Source organism: Tachypleus tridentatus, chromosome 11 (assembly GCF_004210375.1).
Source record: "Tachypleus tridentatus isolate NWPU-2018 chromosome 11, ASM421037v1, whole genome shotgun sequence".
Classification (NCBI taxonomy): Eukaryota; Metazoa; Arthropoda; class Merostomata; order Xiphosura; family Limulidae; genus Tachypleus; species Tachypleus tridentatus.
This window is the reverse complement of record NC_134835.1, coordinates 84,128,176-84,152,744: the sequence shown is the minus strand read 5'-3', so window position 1 is coordinate 84,152,744 and position 24,569 is coordinate 84,128,176. Positions and strand designations below refer to the sequence as shown.

General features: G+C 35.9%; 1 long non-coding RNA gene across 1 annotated transcript; it reads right to left on the bottom strand.

Moving 5' to 3' along the window:
* Positions 1–261: 261 nt before the first annotated feature.
* Positions 262–23,423, bottom strand: LOC143232640 (uncharacterized). The gene is made up of 4 exons (XR_013017641.1): positions 15,766–23,423; positions 1,706–1,771; positions 1,466–1,519; positions 262–443 (listed from the first exon to the last, which is right to left on the bottom strand). It is a non-coding gene; the product is annotated as an uncharacterized LOC143232640 (long non-coding RNA).
* Positions 23,424–24,569: the final 1,146 nt, after the last annotated feature.

Sequence of the window (24,569 nt, the reverse complement as noted above, 5' to 3'; positions counted from 1 at the left end):
TATTTACATATAAAAAACAGGTTGAACAATAACATACTTACAAGGAATGTTTTCATCAGAAGAACTTGTAATATTGTAAAAAGTGATCCACAATTTAAGCTTTAAGTGAATCTCCACACTTAAAATACACTTTATTGTAAACTAATGATGCTAATTTCTCCTTACATATTTCTTATTAATGCAAGCGTTTGTAACCCTTTGATTATTTATCATTCTAATTAAAATAAAGTAACTAACATTTTTTTTATTTCTCAGCCCCTATAAATTCATTATTAAGTATATACACACATGGTTCAACTATTAATAACATAGAAATTATATTAAGATCTATTCAACAAAACATAAAAAAATACTGTTTTGTTCTTGCCTTAAAGAAATGAACAATAGTGGTACTCCTACTGCAACAGTTACCAATGGAATCGGATATTCTAACATGGATGGTGCTGAAATGGAAAAATACAAGTTAAAAAGAAAGTTAGTTTTGTGCAATTTGATTTTGTTATATGATAGTATTGGAGGAGGCTACGTTTCATTTGGTATACTTACAGTGAAAATAACAAGATAACCACAGCGTTCTAAGTTACTGGAATCGAAGAAGTTCCACTCTTTATTCAAACACGTATAAGTTTAATGCACATGGATAAAACATTACGGGTAAAGAAGTGTGAAGTATAAGACTGTGTTTTCATATCAAATCAGGATAATCATTTGATGCGTCACATGACTGACCACCATTACAGCATATATATATATTCGTAACAATGCAAAAGTGACGAGTTCTCAGACTTCCAAGGATGTATGATTGTTGACACTGACTTACTAGCAATTTGTAAACTGAATATTGTTTATATGTTTCTCTATTCAAAGAAATCTGTAATTAGTGTGTAAATGAACTACAAACGAAAGAGAATATATTGGAAACTATCGGTAACAATTCGAAGCGAAAGTGCATGGACGGTTGTTTTGTTGTAAACAAATCTAAAACTCTGCTCTAGACAACAAGTTTTTCTAAAATAGTCAAGGTTTAAATAATACAACAATACTAGGAGGAGGAAAATACTTATGACATGCAATTACTGGTCCAAAAAACTTACTTCAGACAACAGAAAAGCTCAAACTGTGAACAGTGAATTAGTGGGAATGATAGACTTGGTTTGGTGAATCATGTTTTACCTAAGTTGCTATGAGTGGTGAAATGGTAAGAGATTTATTATTTAGAATAGAAAATAATGTCCACAATGTACTGGAATATTATAAGAAATCGGGTCTTCACACATTACTACATTTTTTACCTTCATGAATAAGGGATTGAAGAAATTTAATGGGAAGAAAGAACAACACGCGTCAATACAAACATCGTCACAGTAATATTTTTACATCACGACATTTTGTCACCATCCTTTCCACACATATTGTCTCACGTTAAAGGTACGTTTTACGTAATTTTATATGTAGCATAACTTACTTTTCTTTGGAGAAGGAACGTATGTTTCTTCCTCCGTTTCTGTTTGACTTGGATCTAAGAAAAAAGTTTGAAATATAAACAATGTTAACAATTAAAAATAAAATAATGGATGAAGTATATAATAACTAATTTACTGCTTACTTTGTTCAAAACATTTTTTCCTTTTTCGATTTATTTAAAAACTAGAATTCACAAATACTGATCACACATATAAACGCTTTAAAGGAAAGCACAACTTACAACACAGGTTATTTCTCAGTGTGAATCCTTCAGGACATTGGTGGTTTTCATTAGGTTGTACGCATGCTAAAATAAAGTATAATATTTTTTGTAGTTCAAGTATTGTTGACATAATAAATAATATTTTGCACTATTTGTTTGAATTTAGCATAACACTACATCATGCGCTATCTATGCTCTGCCCATCACGGATATCGAAACCCGGTTTCTAGCATTGGAAGCACGCAGACATTTTGCTGGGCCACTAGGGGAATTTTTGACCTGATATGACACTTTAGGCTCATAACAAATTATTAACTACTTTTCTTCGTGAAAGCTCATACACTGGAAATCCTGTAAGGTATAAACAAAATCTAACAAATATAGTTGATGGCTTATCTTGTTCTTTATCTACTGTATCGTAAGTCACAGGAAGTTTCAAATCAATGTATTTTCATAATTAATAATAAATAAGGATTTACAATGCTAAAGTTGAGGGTTCGATTTCCCCTCGGTAGGTACAGCGGATATCTCTTTGAAGCTTTGCTATATGAAAAACGCAAATTTTGGTAATTAAAGGCCCGGCATGGCCAGATGTGTAAAGGCATTCGACTCGTAATCTGAGGGTCGCATGTTCGAATCCTCATCACACCAAACGTGCTCGCCCTTTCAGCCGTGCTATAACGTGACGGTCAATCCTACTATTCGTTGCTAAAAGAGTAGCCCAAGAGTTGGCGGTGTGTGGTGATGACTAGCTGCCTTCCCTCTCGTCTTGCACTGCTAACTTAGGGACGGCTAGCGCAGATAGCCTTGTGAAGTTTTGCGCGGAATTCAAAAACAAACAATCGTAATTAAAAATATATACAACATGACTGACGGAACAATAAAGTGAAGCGTGAAAGAGAACATAAACTAAAAAAATTAAAATTATTTTCGAAATCATGCGTGTTTTCTGCTTTACGGAATAGCGAATAAACAACACGCAGTGCTGTATTTATTCTTGAATTTTTTTTCATTAATATGTGACGTGTTTAATATTAACTTCCAACAAATGAAGATGTTTACCCAGATCAGAATTAAAGATATGCTCAGTAACAGATATAGTTAATCAAATAAGCTCTTCAAACTTTCTTATTTCAAATGATAAGAATGTATTGTTTCATCGCTTGGATGTGAAAAGTGGCTAAACAATGTCTCTGAATACCAGAACTTACTGTGTGTTTGTAACAAAAGAAACGTTTTTCTGCTATAACACTGTAGCACTGTATAATTTCAATATTTTCACAGACGATTAAAGAAATCATTCAACACTTTTTATTTTTTAAATTATTTGTTCTATGACTTGTAAAGAAAACAACAAAACCTTTCTAATTTCTAACACAAGGTTATCTCGTTTTCTGACTTCACGGAATGTCTAATTTCATTAATTGTGTAATGCTATTGATTACATTTATTCATATATATATATATGTATTTAGTTATTGTATATAATAATAATAAACCAAAAATTATTTCGTAATGATAAATTTATATCCAGACAAGTTTGATTTTCAACGTTTTAACACCTCAGGTTTAACGCGGAAACAATGGCGGTGAGCTGTATGTGGGTAGTTGGAAAGGTGATTTCATGGATTTTGGAAAATTAATGTACAATCATTAAATATATATCGAACTTATAACACTTTACATAAATTGTAGTAAAAATGGATGGAATCCGATTCATGATATAAAGTGTGTTTTTTTTTAACTTCTAAACACTACCAAAATCGATTCTTATAGGCATTTACCTTCCAAGAAATGAGTGATGGAAATTGGTTTGTGTGCTTTTATCTCCCAGTTTGTTGAATATTCAATAATGCACTTATAAGTACCAGCATCAGAAATATCAAATTTATCAATCATCAAATCACCCGTGTCTTTGTTTACGCGAATTTTCTCGTCATCTGTTTCTATTACACCGTATGGGCCAAACCAATAATACCTGAAAACATCAAAGGTATAACATTTGATCTTATAGTTGTCAGGGACACATTGAATAATCTGTGGGGCGCCAAGTATAATATTTTCGGGTTTAAGTTTTATGTGCCCAGGCACTGCTATTGTTACAGCATATAATGCCATAAAAAGCAATGTTTTGAAAAAGAACTTCACCATCTCAAAATCTTAAAGTTTCCTTGCAGTAGTATGTTAAACGTTTTACAAAATGTCTTCTAATTATCTGTGTTGCTAAGATACTGTTTCATTGTTATATTATAAATATTGTAATGACGTAAGAGCCACAAACAATATGTCATATAAGTTACGGAGTTACCGATTAACCACTAAAAGCTGATAAAAGTTACGGAGTTACGGAATAAACGCTAAAAGCTGACAAAGTACAGAAACTAAAAGTTGTAAAATTTATGATGAGGCTACAGAAACCACAATTCCATTTTTAAACAGCTTTGATATGAATTTAAAATATGCAAATTCAAAATATGTGAAAAAACATCTAATGTTTACGTTATTTTATCACAAAATAAGATATTGTTGTTTCACAACATGCTTAGAGGCAACAAAGAAACACCACAAACAATATATCATAAAGTTACGGAGTTACAGATTAAACACTAAAAGCTGATAAAAGTTACGAATTAAACGCTAAAAACTGACAAAGTACAGAAACTAAAAGGTGTGAAATTTATGATGAGGCTACAGAAACCACAATTCCATTTTTAAACAGCTTTGATTTGAATATAAAATATACAAATTCAAAAATGTGTGAAAAAAACATCTAATGTTTACGTTATTTTTATTACAAAATAAGATATTGTTGTTTCCCAACATGCTTAGAGGCAACAAAAAAACACCACGAACAATATATCATAAAGGTTACGGAGTTGCGGATTAAACACTAAAACTGATAAAAGTTACGGATTAAACACCAAAAGCTGACAAAATACAGAAACTAAAAGGTGTGAAATTTATGATGAGGCTACAGAAACCACAATTCCATTTTTAAACAGCTTTGATTTGAATTTAAAATATACAAATTCAAAAATGTGTGAAAAAACCTAATGTTTACGTTATTTTTATTTCAAAATAAGGTATTGTTGTTTCACAATAATACTTGCTAAATAATCACAGTTATTGTTGTGAAAATAGTTCAAACAACTCGCCTGGCAGGTAAATTACATAACTTAAAAACAAGCCTCTGAAAGACTCAAACCACACTTTTATCTTGCAATTCACATGTGATTTGTGATTCGGCACTGGAAGAGTGCCGAAAAACATATAACAGCAAGAAATGGCCACTACTAAACAGTATAGAATTTTAACTGCAGTAAGTGGAGAATTAAAATAAATGCGCACAAAATACAAGTCATATTATTTACAAAATCGTACAAAAAGAAAACAAATTAATATATTAATATTACAGTTATATCTAAACGTGACTCTCTTACAAGTAACAATACAAAAGGACCTGGCATGGCCTAGCGCGGTAAGGTGTGCGCTTCGTAATCTGAGGATCTCGGGTTCGCGCCCGAGTCGCGCCAGACATGCGCGCACTCCCAGCCGTGGTGGCGTTATAATGTGCGGTCAATCCCACTTTTCGTTGGTAAAAGAGTACCCCAAGAGTTGACGGTGGGTGGTGATGACTAGCTGCCTTCCCTCTAGTCTTTCACTGCTAGATTAGGGACGGCTATCAGAGATAGCTCTCGAGTAGCTTTGTGCGAAATTCCAAAACAAACAAACAATGTAAAAAAAAAATCATAGGGTTACTTTGATTTAAAATTAAACTGGATACCACACTATATAACATAAAACCAGAATTTGTAAAATAGCAAGTTACCTTAGGAATTTAGATGATTAAAACAAGAATATTCAACAATAAACATATGTAAACTTTACAGAACATACATGACCAGTCATGGAATATGTTTGTGTAACATGGATAAATGTATCAAAACACTCATCAATAATCAAAGTCCTTCGTCTGATACAAGTGTATCATACAAGGTCCCATATACGACAGTCATTCAGTTCAACAGCAAAACATTGGGTTGAATTATAGTGAATAAAATCATTCAACGCGTACTTTCCGATTATTACTAAAGTGATATTGTTATGACAGTTATAAAACATCAAAATTATGAGATTTGATGATTTTACCTCTCGAATATGGTTTATTTCCATGCATGTTTCAAGATCTCGGATTTTATAGGGAATTTAAAAAGTTTCTATTCTTCCCTTAAGTTTCTCCAATTTGAGTTAAATTATTAAAAAATAAAAGCATCATAAACAAACTGTTTACATACTGGTTGGAACAGAATTACAAGACAAAGAAATTTATTTATTTTCTCCCATGAAGATACCTAGGGGGCTGAATAGAAAAATCGTAGAGTTAATAACATTACAGGCCTACTACCAATGTCTTCTCACAAGTATAATTAATTGTGATTACACTATATCAGTTTAGAAAACGTTTTCATCGTAAGGCAAAGTATAGTTGATATAATATTGTACATGTTTGTTTTGAAAAATTCGTGAGTGCTTATGAAGCTCGTGAGGTAGACAGAGCACAGAGTGCTGGTTTTGTAACTTGCCTGGAGTTGCAAGCAACCCTGTTAATGGAATTATCTGCAATTATTCAATGAGAGACTGATCGTTTTGTGAGTCAGCCACTTTCTCTTGAAGTTATTCACCTCATGAACAATCTGAACCTGTTCATTCCGAGAAAGATTTTTACAGCCTTTTCCCACCACAGGATTTTCTCATGTTTCCCTATACACCTCCTGCAGAGTCACCTCGGTTTAATATTGCGTATTTAGGTATGATTCCTCAGGTATGTGATGTTTTATCCTTTTTTATGATTTCCTACAATCCTCATCCTTTTTTGTTGTATGATAGTTCTTAGATTTTCTTTACCTTATTCAGTTTCCCACTTTCTTTGGTTATTAGGGTTCATACAAAGCATTTTACTTCATAATTGGTTGAGAGTTCCAGCATGTCTTGCTTCCTATGTACTGTGGATAGTTTGTTTGACGAACCATCAAGTAGCCTATCCGTTTTAAGACTCACAGGTGTTGGAATCAATTTTACCAATTTGGGAGTACTCCATGATTTCCAGTGCTTTTAACCCATGCCTCTGTCTTATCCTTACTTTTGTGGTATTTATCTATCATACATTTACTTTCAGATACTGTGTACCAAAATCCTGAGGTTTTTGAGGAACAGCCTCTCCTTTGTTACTTCTAAGATGACTCATTTTTCATTCTCTACTCTCACCTTGCATACATAATTTTTCAGTTGTTGAAAGATACTGGGTCAAAATGCAGCCTTCTGTCAGACTTATTTGCTGCCCACTTAGGGAATCATGTGTAGCTCTGTTTCTTAGTATATTTTAAAACGTATTCCAGACACTTTGGAATTGCATGCTGGGAACACCTGCATCAACACTCTACCCTTTTGTTTTTTTGGTAGCTCATTTGCCACAGTTGGAATCAAGAACAAGCCCCTATTCCTGTTTCCCGTCCTAGTGCTTCCCAGCTTTTACCTGTTTCTCTTTCCAGGTGTTTTCTTCAGTGTAGATCATCATAATATCAACAGTACCAGTTGATAACTGGATGGGAGCTCAGTTGTGTGACTTTCTTCCCCTTTGGCAATGTTTCACCACAGATTGGTGGATTATTTGGACATGTCCTGTGCTTCCTTTACCTTCCTCTTTTTATCACAGATATCCATTTCTTTCCTTCTTCCTCAGGATCCCATTAACAGCCAGCTTCTGTCGGAGGTAGTTCAAGACCTTCTGTCCAACAGAACATTGAATCTAGAAATCATCTCTCTCACAGTTTCTGTTCCAGCTGTTTGTTGTTATTAAAACTGAAGACTGGCTATGTGTCATAGTCTTTCAATCAATTTCTAAGTCTCCTTTTTTTGTTTTATAATGAAATTGTTTCTCCCCTTGGTGGGTGTTTTTTCTCCTATTAGCTTAGGGATGTTGGCAGTCTGATTTATTTGCTGTTAATGTTTCATATACTCTTTATCATTTAACATATTTTATTTATCCAGATTATTCTTTCCTCCATAAAATCTTGGCTGCTAGATATGGTTACTCCAATTTCCCTTCCTTCCATTTCCTGGCCTTCTGTGTCCTGTATGTGCTCTTCATTGTTGTATTGCAACGATTCCATTCATGATTTCCATTTCCACCTATTTATCCCTTAGAAACCATCTTCTGTTTGTGATTTTTCACCTTCCACCATATGGGTTCAACTTTTGATTTGGTTGGTTTATTCCTATGTTTCTTTATCCTCCCATAGATTGCTCCAGGTGTCTTCTCATCAAATTAGGCATCTTACCTTTTCTCTGGCATCGCATCTTCATTGTCTGTCAGAGGAAATTCTTAGGCATATGGACTACATGTGATATGTTTCTCTCTCATTATTTGCATAGGCTTTCTACTTCCTCTTCAGGATGTTGTCTTCCACCTGTGACTATTCTTTAGACTTCCATGTGACAACAAGCCTGGATAAGTTATATTTCATCTTTTTCTACATTTTCAGAGGTCTCATTTCCATTCTCATTGTAATTCTCTGTTTGGATCACACTCCATGGCAAGTGTTGCCTGATCAAGTATTCTTTAACCTTAAAATCCACACTTTTTTGCCATGTATATGCACCTAAATATATTCCATGGCCATTCAGTGCACACTGTTGAGATGGGGTATTCAACAAGGTTGCTTGAGGATTAACTTTGCAACAGAAGTGCTTCACAAATACACCCATTCCAGACTGTACCAATCATGGACTACAGGAGTAAAACAGAATGTGATAGCTGCCTATTCTGCCATGCTTTATATTGAATAAATCAGCTTGGTCTACTTTAAAAACAGTTTCATGGTCACCTATTTCACTATCTGAGGTGTTGACATATTTCCAAACTTTCCACTACGTATCACACTCCCTTTTTTTCTAGTGGAGCTGGGTGCCCTTATCAATTTTCAATTCCAAGTCACTGTGGGGCATTGTCCTGAATTGTTTAATGGCATAAAATATCTACAATTCAGTGCAGGGTAGGGAAGTGGTTTTCTGCTGGTGTAGATGACATCATATATATAGACCAAAGGAGTGAGACCTCAAATTGCAGTTAACTCGTTTGGTTGGGTTTCATCATCCTGGTCTCAGATGAAAATCTATTGGCTGGATTTTGGATATAGAGTAAAAGCAAAATACATAAGTTTTGCACATTGTAGTATGGATGTTTGACTTCCTCCTTCAGTTATACTTTATCTGTATTGTGGAGGCAGGGCTGAATTATTTATTAGGCACAGTGCCTAGGGCCTGTGAAAACTGTAGGTCCATGAAAATTTTCCTTTAAAGTTAATTTTGGATTAACTTATATGGCTGGTAGGGCCTACAAACAGTAGGTGCCTTCGTCCTACAATCGTCTTGATACAGCATGGTGGAGGAACTTGGGATTGTTCTGGTTCTTTCCCTTCAACTGTCTTTTGTGTAGCTTATTCTGAGGATGTTATTTGTCTTAGGTTGGTTCTGGTCAATTTCTCTTTCATATACATTTTTTCAGTCCAGGACATCAGGTTTTCAAAGTTGATATACCATTTTCTGTTCTTAACATACGCTCTCTTCAGGAGTCAGATGTTTGATGTCCCTCTGGTCTCATTAATTTTAAGTGAAGATGGTATGATCCTCATTCTACACCCACCCTCTCTATCTGTGTCAGTTTCCAGCAGCATAGATTTTGGATATAGTTGACTTGTCAAGTGCAGTTTATCATGCCCTAGCCACTTTGTGTCTGGAGACACTTCCATTTTCTCCAATATTAATTGGATTTACTTCTCAGTTTTTGTCTACCAGAATGTATAACATATTTCCCAGATTGGTGAAGAGTATGGCTAGTTTAGAAATAGTGTAGTCTCCCACATAATGTCATCATATCTAATTCTTTAGACTCAAGGTGTGTCCTTTGTACTCTTCCAAAGGGTGCTTCTTTTCTTCCCTTGCACCAATTCAGTGTGTGATTCTATCTGATTATATAAGCACAGCTGATGTACCATTTTAGAAGTTAGTTTTTCTATACATAAAATGTACTTCCTCTCCACTCAAAATGAGTGCTTCAATTCTCCACTCAAGATATATAAAAAATTATCCAAGACTTTAGCACCTCATTCTTTGAGGGCTAGGCTACTCATACCATCAGCATAATTAAACAATTATATAAAAAGTACTGTTACACTGGATAAGTATATCGTGATATGTTTATTTTGTTTTTAGTTTTTCGTAAAGTTACACAAGGGCGACCTGCGATAGTCGTCCCTTCTTCAACAATGTAAGAGTGGAGGGAGGGTAGTTAGTCATCACCTCCCAGTGCCAACTTGCTAACGAATAGTGATATTGCACGCCACATTAAAACTCCTCCATCTCTGAAACGGCTAGCACGTTTGGTGTGACGGAGATTCGAATCCAAGCCAACTGCGTGTTCCGACTTTACGCTTGTCTATCTCTTCATTTGCTGTTAAGGTACTTGTGCACCCAGCATCTTAACATGTCCATTTCTCAGTTAAACTACCAATAAACCGAGAAGAATAGCATCCAAAACTTAAACATATATCATTTAACAAACTTGTAATACAAGTAATGTAAGCTTTCGTTAATGTATTTTTTGTTACTGTGACATTTCAGTTTTTGAAACGTTCTTTTATATTTGTATAAATGTTTAATTTAATAAATATGATCATAGATCGTTCTCTTCGTCTTTGAAGCGTGTTCTGGGTTAGTAGAGAGACGTCCAAATAACTTTATTTTTTTGTTGTTGAATTTCGCGAAAAGCTGCTTGAGAGTTCTCTGCATAAGTGAAGTTTCAGAGTAAGAGGAAATACAACTAGTAAACTTTATACAATAGCAACTATTAGCCAACAAATAGTGGAAATGTCTGTCAGATTATAACGCTTGTAAATCAATAGTTATTGAGATGAGTGTGTTTTCTTACAGCAAGAGCCACATCGAGCTACCTGCTGAGTCCACCGATGGGAATCGAACCACTGATTTTAGCGTTACAAATCCTTAGGCTTACCGCTGTATCAGCAAGAGACAATAATTTTTTATTTCTTCTATTTAAATTTAATCGTTCAGCGCCATATGTATTGTTTTACTTTAATTATCTGTTTGATGATAGAAGCATCATTTTGAATGAGAGTTTGGTTGTTAGATATCCAGCTTCTCTAATCGCTTCATAGAGCAACAACTTGACCAAACTACTACTACTGCCATCAGATTGTTATATAAATTTAAGGTTCCTTCTTTGGAGTCTTCAACAGAATGTACTTCGTGATCACGAGAAACCTACTTGATGAAACACTGTATTTCATTACGGCTTGTATGGGTATTAAAACTTTTATAAAAAACAACGTTTCAAACTTCTTATGACACCTTTAGGTAAACAAAGAGAGTTTGCACACTTGTGCATTTTCTTTAGATGACACGTTACAACTCTGTTTTTGAAGGCTGATTTAATTTCTTTGTGTGCCCACTTCTTTATTCACACACATTTCATAATAATATTTCACTACAAGAAACAAAATAATAAAGCTACACCAGTTGCTAGTACTATTACCTTCCCTAAATACATAATATTTAGACATCACCAAGGTTTTTACATTCCCTGATTTTAGACTTCTTTTTGTTCCTTTATCTTTATCAAACCTGTCGATCATTCATTAAAAAAAATTACTCTGATAAGATGTACCTGAGAATTTGAGACTAGAATTTAAATTGCTGTAAATTTTGTCATAACAATGAAGATGAGTGATTATACTTTTGATTATTGAATTCATATTGTTATTTGAGCAAACATGACTTTAGAATCATGCAATTTACCCCAAAACCTAAGATTTTGTGGGATTGGAAATTCGCGCAAAGATAGTCCAGATCTGTCTGTCCTAGACGTTCCTAATATAGCAGTCACTGCTATTACTGGAAAGCAACTAATCAACATCATCAACTGATAAATTTTGGGGTTTCTCGTTTACAAAAGAACTGTAAAAAACTAAACTAACGTGGCAGGGGTTCAGTTTAGAGAGAGAGAGAAATCAGAAGAGTTCTCTCTCCAACTGGGGTGTTCAGGAACGTTGTAGTTCCTCTTCATCCCCTTTCGTAAATTGTTATTAAGATTAAGTGGTGGTTTTTTTATTATTATTATTTTAATAAATTAATTATCGTTATTATTATTGACTTTTTGGGTGGAGGATGTCTCTCTAAATGTTGTTTTGGGTGGAGACAAAGGCAGCAGTGAAAAGAAAGGCCGGGACCTGTCCCGAAAGGAAGAAGTTGGGCAGATGTGAACATGAATAAAATTCATTCAAATCCAGATCAAATCAAACGGCACGATTCAGGTTCTGGCAAAAGAGTTGCCTGGGCTGGGATCTAGGAATCCAATGCCTAAAGATTTTGATGTGGGGGGAAACGGGAGTGCCCCGAGAAAACCCACTTTCACACGACAGGCGCCGAAATTTTTGCCTGTCGTGTGCCCTGTACCTGAAAAAAAGGAATTCATGTTAATAACATGGATTTTATTTATTTAGATTCTTTGTTGAGTGGATTGTGATTCTTGAAATATGTTGTAAGGTGATATGTATTTTGTTGGTGCACTTGATAATTTGTGTAGTGATGCCGTTAGTTTGTTTCTATTTTCTGCTTTTAGATAATATTTGAGAGAAAGTTGTGTTATTCTATCTCTTATAATTGGTAAATTACTAATTTGGTGTAGATAATTTGTTGGCGTAAATGATGGTAGGCTGAATGCGGATTTTAATATTCTGTTTTGTTGCACTTGGATTTTCTGGAGTGTGTTGTTTGACATATTGTATGTTACTTGACATCCGTACTCTATTAGTGGACGGATGTAAGTCTTGTATATTTGTATAATGGTGTTCGGTGCGCATTTCGATTGTTTACCAGTTATAGTCTTTAGATATGAAATCCTTTTCTGATTGATGAGTGTATATTGTTTATGTGTTTTTCCATGTTAGTTTTGTGTCGAAAGTGACGCCAAGGAATGTGATGTTTTTGCTCATGTTAATGGTTGTGTTTCCAAGTGATAGTTTTATTTTCTTTAGATTTTTTCTTTGCTTCTTTAGTTTTCTATAGAAGGTGATTGCTTGTGTTTTTGTTGGATTTAACACGACCCTCCACTTGTTGCTCCATGTTGAGACGTTGTTTAGTGATTCTTGTACGCGAGACATGGCCATTACTGGGTTTCTGGAGGTGCTCCAGATTGCGATGTCGTCTGCGTATTGTGAATTGTGTGTGTATGTTAGATTTGGAAAAAGGTATGTCACTGACGAAAATTATGTATAGAAGTGGTGAGAGGACTGATCCTTGGGGCACTCCTGCCGTTATATTAAATAATTTGGATATAGTTTTATTGACTTTTACTTGTGCTGTTCTATTGGTTAAGAAATTTGAAATCCATTTGACTATCGTGGGATTTATTTGTAGGTGATTTAGTTTGTATATGATGGCGTTGTGCCAAACGCTGTCGAATGCTTTTTTGACATCTAGGAATACCCCGATGGTTACTTGATTGTTGTTGTAAGCTTTGTAGATTGATTCGGTGAGTCGTGTGAGGTGATCTGTTGTTTGTCTATTTTTTCTGGAGGCATTTTGAGATTCTGGAAGGATGTTGTTTGATTCGCAAAAATGGAGGAGACGGTTGGAGATAATTCTCTCCATCAGTTTGCCAAGGCAGCTTAACAGACTGATGGGGCGGAAATTATCTGGATTTGTTCTATTAGTTTGTTTCTTGGGGATCGTTGTTATGATGGCTTTTTTCCATGTGTCAGGGTAATACCCAGTCGCTAGTGAAATGTTCATGATGTTTGTGAGGTTTGATTTCTGTTTTAATGTGTGGATCGCGTGTGATGTAGTGTGTTCGTCTTAATTGTCTGCGTTTGATTATTAGTGCGTGAATTTCTGGTGTTAGAGTCCATTGAATAAGTGATTGTTTTCTTTTTGATTTAGGAATTGTGTTTTTTATGGCTTCTGTAATTTAATCAACATAGTTGTCTAGTTCTGATTTGTTATTTACATGTTCGATTGGATGGGGTAGGTATGAGTCCAGAGAGGCATTAAAAGTGAGCCAGTCTGTTTCAGTGTAAGTGTATGCGGAAGGAGTCACGTACGCCACAGCAGGGTGGAGCGGGTGAATCATACATGACATGGGGAAGTGGTCACTGGTGATTTCATCATGCACTTTAAAGTTAGATATTCTGTTAACCATGTCCTTGGGTGCGATGATGAAATCGAGTACATCGTATGAGCCGTTAGCGGCTGAGAAGTGTGTAGGTGTATTGTCATTAATTAAGTGCATTTTATTGCTAGAGATAAAATTTTTATGCACGATCCTCTGCGTGTGTCTCTGTTACCCCTTAATTCTGTGTGCGGTGAATTAAAATCTCCAATAATAATTGGTTTGGGTTTACGATTAACACATTTTTGAAGGAAGTTAATGTCGATATCTTTGGTTGGTGAGCAATATATGGCTAGAATCGGAATAGTTAGCCGGTTGTTAAAGTGTATATTGCAAAAAATGGTCTCATTAATGTCAGATTTAAAGGAATCTTCTATCGAGATTAAATGCGATATTTTCGTACTAAAGTAAGTTATTATACCTCTGTTGTTTTCTGAGTGAAGTATGCTGTGTATGATGAATTCGGGGATTGTGGTGTTTTGTTTCTCTGTGCAAAGTGTTTCTGAAACGATGATTATGTTGGCGTTTATATGTTTGTTTATGTTGTATATTTTTATCCTTTTGTCTTTGAGATTTCCTTGGCAGTTGATGAGTATGATTTTAATGTGTTGTATCATTGTGTTGTTTTATTTCCCTTGCATGAATTTTGAGTGAAAGATGGTGTGGTTTGAGGTGAAGAAGGTTAAAATAATAACTTGCAAGGCTGCAAACAGCCTTGAGTGACTCGTGCCTCAATTCGAATGAGGGGAGATCACTCAATTCTATCAGCATTGCTAGCAAGTTCGTGGTGAAATCTGTGGGGTTGAATGCTTGTGTTGTTTTCGGGCGTGTTACGTCTGCGTAAGTACGTGTTGGTTGAGGCTGAGCGTGTTTGATTTGCGAGTCAGTTGGAGTTGGTAGTAAAGGTTGTTTGGTGTTGTTTTGGTAGCCGTGGGTTTGATTATTATTGTTCGTGGTTTTGAAAAGGAAGCTGTTGCGTATTTGGGGCAGCCTTTGTAACTGGCTGCGTGGGGGGCCCTGACAGTTAGCGCATCTCACTTGGTTACGCTCGTTAGGACACTGAGCGACCTCGTGAGATCCGCCACATCTGTCCTTGGCCATACAATTAGTTTTTGTGTGTCCGAACCGTTGACAATTGTAGCATTGGATAATGGGTTTTTGGTGTGTTTTTTCCGGTTCGGTCGTGTGTCTTTTGAAAAACAAAAAGCAACCGTTTTTTAATAATTTGTCCTGATCGTCTTTTTTGTTGACGGTTACCTTGATCAGTGGCGTTTTTTTGTTTCGTTCTGAATGAGATAATTCTGTTTGATGATGCAATATCAAAGCCTTGAGTTATTAGTTCGTCAGTGATTTCATGATCTTCGATGTCGAAATCGACACCTCTGATTATGACTGTTAGTTTTGGTGTAGTGATAGTAGCTTGAACCCCAAAGGCATCCTTGGGCCAGTGGGCCAAAATATGTGCAAACTCTTGCGGTTCGGAACATTTAAGCATGATTCTTCCATTAGGAAGACGTTTGATGTCTTTAAACTGAATGCCCGGGTAATAGGCCCTCAGTTGTTTGACAATCTGTGGAATGCGTGTTGTGTTATTTACTCCTTCGATGAACAGAGTTGGGATTCTGTAGTTAGGAGAATCGTGTGTTTTTGTGACAGTGGTGGTGTTCTTAGAATTAGTGGCGATGGTGGTGTTGTTAATATTCAAGTTATTTTCGTTAGAGCATGTGGCTTTGTCGTCATTAACATGGGTTACGTTGCTAACACTTTGATTTTTAGTACTATTAGTAGCGTCTTTAAGGTTGGGGTTAGTAGAATTGTCAGAAACTATACTTACCATGTCCTTTTTCTTCTTCTTCAGCCTCCTCTTGTTTGATGTTTCGTTTGTTTCATGAAATTCTCGTCTCGGTGATTCTTCAGCTTCTGAGTGTTCGCTTTCAGAACTCTCAGTTGAACTACTCAGATTCAGAGGCTGGTCCTTCGATTGCTTTGTTCAGCATTTCCATTATCTCTTCGTTCGAAAGGGCTTTTCCGTTGGATCGAGTTGCTATCTTCCTTCGCTTCATCTTGTTTTACTAGTCCTGATAAGGACTAAGGGCTAACCTTTTTGAGTAAAACTTTATGCACTTCAACGAATACCTAGTCTTCAATGTACTTGTCTCGCAGCTCTTGACTTGCACGTCTGGTCTGCTTGACGGCGACCTTGAAACTCGAGTTTGGAAACGCTGCTACCTCTCCGCTCTACCGGCTGAATCCCCCTGCCAAAAGAACTGTTGGATTGGTTGTCTCTTATAAAGCTTCCATGACGAAAAGGGTAATCATGTACGGTTAAATGGATCCATACCCTGAATCCACTGATTACAAGTTCAGTGTACTGATTCCCAGGCGATGTAAGGAAGTAAAAATGCAATAATTAACTTTACAGTCTGTTGGTAGTAACGACAGTACGGTCAAGTTGTTGTTCATGTGATGTTTGTAGCGGTTAGAGAAGTCGACTGTTTAAGTCAATTAAACATTGTCATATACAGTAACAATGAAATTATTATTAAAACAATAAACGTTTTATCAGTTTCTTTGTACAATTGAGCGATATACAGTGGAGCGCCGTTAAGCCGCGGTACTTGGGGGGTCAGCCTGCTTAACTGCGGATTAAGTGGTCTGTGGCTTAAACCTTTGTGACATTTTCAGGTACAGGGCACACGACAGGCAAAACTTTCGGCGCCTGTCGTGTGAAAGTGGGTTTTCTCGGGGCACTCCCGTTTCCCCCCACATCAAAATCTTTAGGCATTGGATTTCTAGATCCCAGCCCAGGCAACTCTTTTGCCAGACCCTGAATCGTGCCGTTTGATTTGATCTGGATTTGATTGAATGAATTATATTCATGTTCACATCTGCCCAACTTCTACCTTTTGGGACAGGTCCCGGCCTTTCTTTCCACTGCTGCCTTTGCCTCCACCCAAAAAGTCAAGAATAATAACAATAATTAATTTATTAAATAAAATAATAATAATAAAAAAACTACCACTTAATCTTAATAACAATCCACGAAAGGGGACGAAGAGGAACCACAACGTTCCTGAACACCCCGGTTGGAGAGAGAACTCTTCTGATTTCTCTCTCTCTAAACTGAACCCCTGCTACGTTAGTTTAGTTTAGTTTAGCCTTTGTGACTGAAAAGCCGAAGTCGCCAACAGCTCCGCCGAGGAGCCTCATCCGAGCCATTGCGTGATCATTATAATATTAATGTATAGACTATTCAGATACAATTTGCAAGTGCCGTTTTAACACAAACGACCAATGCATTGCGATGGTTCGCTTTTCCCTGTAAAATTTTGTCTTCCCGTGTTACATGCGGGCCGCCATGTCAATATGATATGCTCACTATTAATTCAGAAACTGAAGTGATTTCTATTGGGTGTGTGACCAATATTTATACAATTCCATAAAAATATCGGATTATCGAATTAAAAATAATGCTTTAATTATGGATCACTTTTTTCACGGATTTACCGCGGATTAACTTTAATGTATCGAGAGGTGTGATTTGGTAACAATGGCGGCCTCCATAAAGCTGACATAGAGAGCGGAAAAGGTAGATTAACGGTCGATTTCTATTGTAATATATTTTATTTATTTCCTAAATTAATGCAAATCCTTTTTAAATATCCCCTTGAAGTTATAAAGACAAGGAGAGTGTGAGAAACTTTAAAAAGCCAGATAGTAGGTTTAATACATCACAAATTTTGAGACAAGACTTGCTACAGCGGCTTAAGTGATTTCGCGGTTTACTGGTCCGCGGCTTGATGGCTCTCCACTGTATTATGTTCGTAATGTGATAGGTTGCCATGTCGGAGATACCTAGTGATTCAGGTTTACGATACGATAATTTTGAATTAGAAACCAATAGAAAGGCAATCAGTTCATACCACTTACCGTGTGAAGAGTTTTCTTAAAGAAAAAGTGGGATTGACTGTTACTGTTATAACATGCACATAGCTGAAACAACGAAGCATGGTTTGTAGCACCGCTTCTCAAACACAAAAACCAAACTAAATAAGAACATGGTTGTCATTTCGGTCATAAATGCGTTATGATCTAACTTTCAGTTCGTTACGAATAGCCCAAACGTTGGTTGTGATTGGTGTTAACCAGTTGTTTTCCCTTTTATCTATCACTTCAAAATCAGGGTCTCCTGACACAGAGTCATCACAGAATTAAAAACAACCAATGAAACTCACAGGTCTTAGTACCAGGTATGGATTATGTCGCTTCCTTACAGACCCTTCATATCGAAAACGTAATTCTCTAGAAAACAAAATGCAAGAAAACTCAGGGGGTGAATTACCCATACTAAAACTAGCTATTGAATATGTTCCAAAAAAGTGCTCCAGCCGCAGGTGGTGAAAAGAAACCTCTTTCATATTATCTGCCTTTATCAGAAGTCAATTGAGCAGCTCTTCCGCAAACTACCTTTCAACAGGTTGATAAGAAAAATAGCTCAGGACTTCAAGACTGACCTGCGATTCCAAAACTCCATCGTCACAGTTCTTCAAGTGGCCAGTGTGGCCAACTTGGTAGGCCTCTTCGAAGACACCAACCTGTGTGTCGTCCATACCAAAAGAGTGAGAATCATGCTTTGCACGAAATTCAAAATAAACGTATACAAAACATCTCTACGTTTCGTATTTCATCTCGTACCTTAAACTGTTCTAAAATGAAAGATATCAGTATTCAATTGTTTTTGTTTAAAGTAGACCAAGTTTTACTGCATCGCCGTCTTGTGGTTTAGATAGTCAAGATATTATTTAAATTCTACCAATATTGCACTTGGTGAAAAGACGATCACAGATATAAGACGAATATAGATTTTTGAGCAAATTAAGCGTATTTCTTTGAAGTTCGGTGTATTGAACAACCTCTATTGTTAAGCAAGTCTAGGATGTGACGTTTGTAAAGAAATTATTTGAAGATATGTCTAACTGTCCAATCTGCGCTTGGGGAAATGAATGTAACCACAAGTGTGATTTTTATGCTCTTCAAACGCTACAGACAACTCAATGCGGCATAACTTAAGACACAAACATGTAATAAACAACCTTACAAAGTTTTCATCATAGTATAAATTATGTTATAAAAATACTAAGTTTTAAGATATAGTGCTTCATTTTAAAAACATATTTACAAAACAAGTGTATCCTACAGACACTAATGTTTTTATATAATATTAGCAATATTTTAATATGACGGATGAGATCAATACATTTCAAGTTTAAAGTATCTCGATTAGTTGTAACAAGCATATGAGATTAACTTGTAGTTATGAAGATTCGAGACAAATGATAAATTACAAATAAGTTATTGAAACGCAGTAGTGGCATTATGTGAGCGCAACAAGTAAGAAAAACAATATAGTTTTGGTTAAATATGTTAGTAACCAGATAGATAACAATGTTTTATTGCTCAAAATATTTATTTACACAGCAGGGTAACCTATGTTTGACAGCCATATTTGTTTATAGCGTCGTTAGGCTCATGATAGGTATTTAATCCTACAAAATAAAAACAGACAAATGACATGTATATGCTTTTCCCTGTAAAGAAGAAAGCTTGGGTTATCAATTTGTGTGCGAAAGAAAGTCTGTTATCGCACGAGCGATTTTCTAAATTTCGAGTAGCTTCATGAAGTCTGCGGTTAAAGAATAAATAAAACTACAAATGCAAATAGTACTTAAAAATACTGTTTACGTTTCAAGCAGGATAAAAAGCAAATACGTTTAAGACACATGTTGAGACGATGGTCTTATATTTTGCCTTGATCAAACAAGTTAAATTGTTTTAGCTATATCACATGAAAATATTTCAAACTCACCTGGAATGGCGGATGTAATGACGTATAGAAGTTTGATTTTCCATCACCTTTTGGTAAACGTTTAAAACTTTCAGGCTCAATCCTGGTTCGAGATTTTCAGCTAACTGCAAAGCTTCTATGAGCAATTATCATATGATATGAAAGGATAAAAATATACGAAGATAAACACTCATACAAATTATCTTTAAATTTCTTGTTAGCTTAAAAGTAGTTCCCAGCTTTAGAGAATACGTAAACTGTGTCAAACTTAAAATGTCAGCGGTAGCGCTAAAAGAAAACTATCATTTAAACTTTTATTAACAGAATATTATTATTTTTCGTCTTACCTTTCGCCATTGGTTTTCCTTCCATGACCATTCAGTTCATTAATAAGTATGAAGCTTTCAGTTTTATGATTTCCAGTTCACTGTGCGACTGATTAGTCCACGCCACATGAACGAGCGACATTCATAACAACATATTTATCATCCGCTAAAGATCAAAACTGGTGTATTTGACAAATTCTGGTAATGGAGTAAATTTTGGGAGTAAAATTTCTGATAAAAATTGTGATAAATCCTTAGAGTTTCTTTTTAGTTAATGAATATATTGGTAATCCCAATTAAGAAGTTAACTGTCTTAATCTATATACGAACATGTTACTGTATGTACGGCGGAGGTATAGAGGAGGTGTATAAGCTCTGGACTGGTGCACAGCTGAAGTCCCTGAGAATGAACAAGGCACAGCATCTTCAATGCCGAGGTCATGGCAGAGTCATAGACTAGAGACCCAAAGTCTAGATTCAATCGAATAAGAGCACGATATATCTTTAGCATAGTATATCTATCTGCTCCTCAAATGGAGGAAAAGAGGATACAGAGGATGCTCAGTGCTTTTGTACATTTGACTTGTAGCTGCTTGATGTGCAGTATAAAGGTCAGTTTACGTTCAAAGATGAGCCCCAAAATCTTTGTCATAGGGACCACGGGAAGCACAACTTCACCAACACGGAGTTCAGGATCGGGGTGAAAACCCCGTTGGCGGCAAAAGTACATGCAAATGGTTTAAGATAGAGAAAAGATAAAACCGTTTGTTGTGTTCCACATTAGAAAACGACTGAGGAAAATTTGTAGTTACCGCTCAATAAACGCCATGTTCGACGACTGGCATGAGATGGGAAAGTCGTCGACATAGAACCCGTTTGTAACAATAAAAGGGAGTTGTTCAGTGGTGGCATTAATCTTTATATTGAGGGACTCCAAGTTCCTTCAGAAAAGAACGTGAAAGTATGGAACCCACACGAACTTGGAATCGCCTAACCATAATTTCTTTTAATAAAAATGGGCAAATTGTTACATAATACATATACGTAGAGGTCTCGCAAAATGCTATACCTCCACTTTGTATCATAAGCCATAAGAATATTGATACAAGATGTTTTCATTTGAAAAAGGCTTCTTTGATCGACGTAGGTGAAGCGATGTCGTCAGAACTCACGGTGAGTGGGAGAGATCAAGATTTTTGATTAGAGGAACCAAACACGATGAGCATCAACCATTCTCTTTAAGGTCTTACAGAGACAGTTCGTCAAAGCAATTAGATGGGAGTTTGAAGGGATCTTAGGTAGGACAATAGCCTGGCACCATGTATCAGGAAAAACATTCTCTTGCCATATCCGGTGAAAAACAACCAAGAAAATAGGAAGAGAAGCAGGATATATACGGCGAAGCATCTCGTAGAATATATCATCAGATCGGACCTATGTACTGCCAGACCAAATAAGGGCTAATGTAAGTTCCACCAGTGTAATAGGACGATTATGGTCAAAGAGACGATTAACCCAAAAGGAAAGAAGCGATCACTCAGCCTAAGTCTTGATGGCTAAGAAAGTGGAGGATGAAGCAGAAGTTCTAGATACCTGGCAAAAGCTCTCACCGGAAGTATCAGTGATGCTCTGGGCATCAGCTATTTCCTAGCCATCACAGAGCAATATCGAAAGGAAGACAGAATTATACTGCTCACTGACCTTTCAACTCTTGTCCATAATGAAATTCTGAGTGTCATATAGCACGAAAAGCTCAAAAATGGGGCTTGGAATAACTTTCGTAGGCATCACACATTTTCGAACCACATCGTTTCCAGCGGACCCGTCCACATGTTCGATAGGTAAGAGGTATAGGTATATGTGTAGGCGAATTGGGTGGAGAGTTCTTTTGTTTTCGAATACGTTTTTTTCTCTTTATTCGAGGAAAGTCTATCGGCCTTCACGGATCCTGCTCTGGATCGATTAGGAGGACGTAGTAGAGCCAGCAAGTCCTTCTAGTCCCTTGTGAATAAACTAGGAGACATTTGCCATAAATGTTTGTCTGAAAGAGAATGTAATATAACAAAATGAAGTACAGGTTTTACAGAGCTTGAATATTGCTGCTCAGAATCTTCAAGACGTAGTCCTTTACCTGTGGACTGTTTCTTTTACCATTTTATTTAAATTTTTATTTGTGATATCCATAATAAAGAAAGAATATTTTGGTGCCTATTGACCCCACCCACCATGAAACTCTACGAGGGGACACCTTACAGTGCCAAACAAGGACACTGTAGTAATAATGCCAGGGTTTCGTGGCTATTATACTTGAACACCAGCATCAGATACAATGACCACAACACTTTTTGAGAACATCCAACACTGGTACCTGGTTGACACTAGCCAAAGTAAATCTCTAATCATGGGATACCGCACCAAATACGGTCTGACTTATCAATACTATATATGAGCTTAATGTCTGCCTTTGTGATATCAGTACATGATTCCTACCTGCTCTGGCAGCCAGGAAGTTTAATAAAAACATGGTCATACATAATGTGAATAAATATCGTGTTTAAAATTGTTTACTGGGTTTGCTTCTGTTTTTCTTGCGTCAGTTCCTTTTACATTCTCATAAAACGTTTCATCACGCTACCCTACAGCTTACTGAGATTGCTTATAAAATAATTGAAGAACACCACAGTAACAGAAAAACAAATCATGTACATGTTGTATAACTTACTTTGGATCTTGGTCCTACTGACGAGTGTAATTCGTATATGTGGCGTTGTTGATGTAATATCTCACAGTGAAGATTCCTTAGCCTTATTTTTGTTGATTCGGTTTTTCTGTAATGTGTTTCTTGTAAAATATGTAAATAATCTTGCTAGCATATAAAGGAGAGATGTGGGTACTTTTGATAATAGCCAAGTATACTCTAACGGCCAATTAAAAACTAAATAACAATATAACAAAGCTTTTTTATTTGCAACTGATCAAGACAGATACTTTTAGAATTCAGGCATATCTGTCTGTAATTTTAAAGTACTAACTAAATGAAAGGCAGGTAGCCAGCAGCGTCCGCCGTTAAAAAGACTTCATTCAGCTTAGACTCTAATTATTGTGTTGACTGTCATTCTTATAACACACCCAGAGAGCATTCATCACGATTGCACTGATATTCCTGGATTATTCAATAACTACCAGCACATGCTCACCTGGAAAATATTTAATAGAATTATCCAATTTTTATATGTTGTAAACCTTCCATGACTGTGAAAAGTGTGCGAACTTTACGAAACTGGACAATAATTATAGAAAACAAAAGAAAGAGTATATTGCATTTCGACTAATTAGAATACTACAATCCCTGGCTGTTCACACATCCGTAAGTGATGACAGGATAAACCTCTGTCGATCCTGAGAAGGCCTATATCTGCTCACAGTTATCGACCAACGTGTACAAAAGGTTAGTTTTGAAACTTAAAGTCGCTGATTGTGTAACTCCACACACAACAACTAGCTTACTTTCTACATTGTTGTGAGCAACTGAATTTAATGCGAAAGTAATAAGGTGTTATTCACTAATAGTTTTAGATATGTCGTATCGAACGATGTCTGCATTTTAGGTACACCGTTTAAGTCTTCTGAAACTGACCACTAGTATGCAAAGCCGATTCAGCTCAAGAACTGGACTGACGATAAATGGAATTCGTGTTCATACAGTTAGACAGCCAGAACCTAATGTTTAGCCAGTGTTGAAGATTTCCATAGTAGTGTATTCTGTAACCGAAAAGCTAGAATGTTCTTATAAACGTTGCAGTTCTTTTTAAAGAATCTGATTACAGGTGTACAGACACTTCTGTTCCACACTGGTCAAACACTAACTGAAACACATGATAGATGGTGCTTCAAGTTTTTAAATATAAGAATATGAGTTAATAACGTTGAAGTTTATTAACTTTGCTCAAAAATACTTTGTAACATCTTACATCTCTCTATAACTGAACAGATCACTTAGGACTCTGAATCCCCTTCTAACTATATAATAAAACACAAAAGCTTCTTCAGTATAACTCTTATTTATCCGTAATTGGATAATAAAGTTATAACTTCTTCAACATACCATACATTTTCATATAACTACACAATCGATAAATAAAATTTGTTTAAAACATAAAGTAGGTTTATTCTTTAATTATTAAAATTAACTCATACACTTAATTTATATACAATTAGCATAAAACATCTACGGAGTTTCAAGGACTCTTCATGATTCACAGAGAAGGTTTATAAAACGCCAAAATCTGTGTATTAATAATGAAATATTCTTAACAAACAATTCAGCTTTATTTTACAACAAAAATAAATCAAACTTTAACCAGCAGGTTTAACTGTCAATATATTTTTCGTCTAAGACGTTATCTCACGGATGTTAAAGAAGACTCTACTAATAAGATTCATAATGTTAAATAGGCAAAACAGATG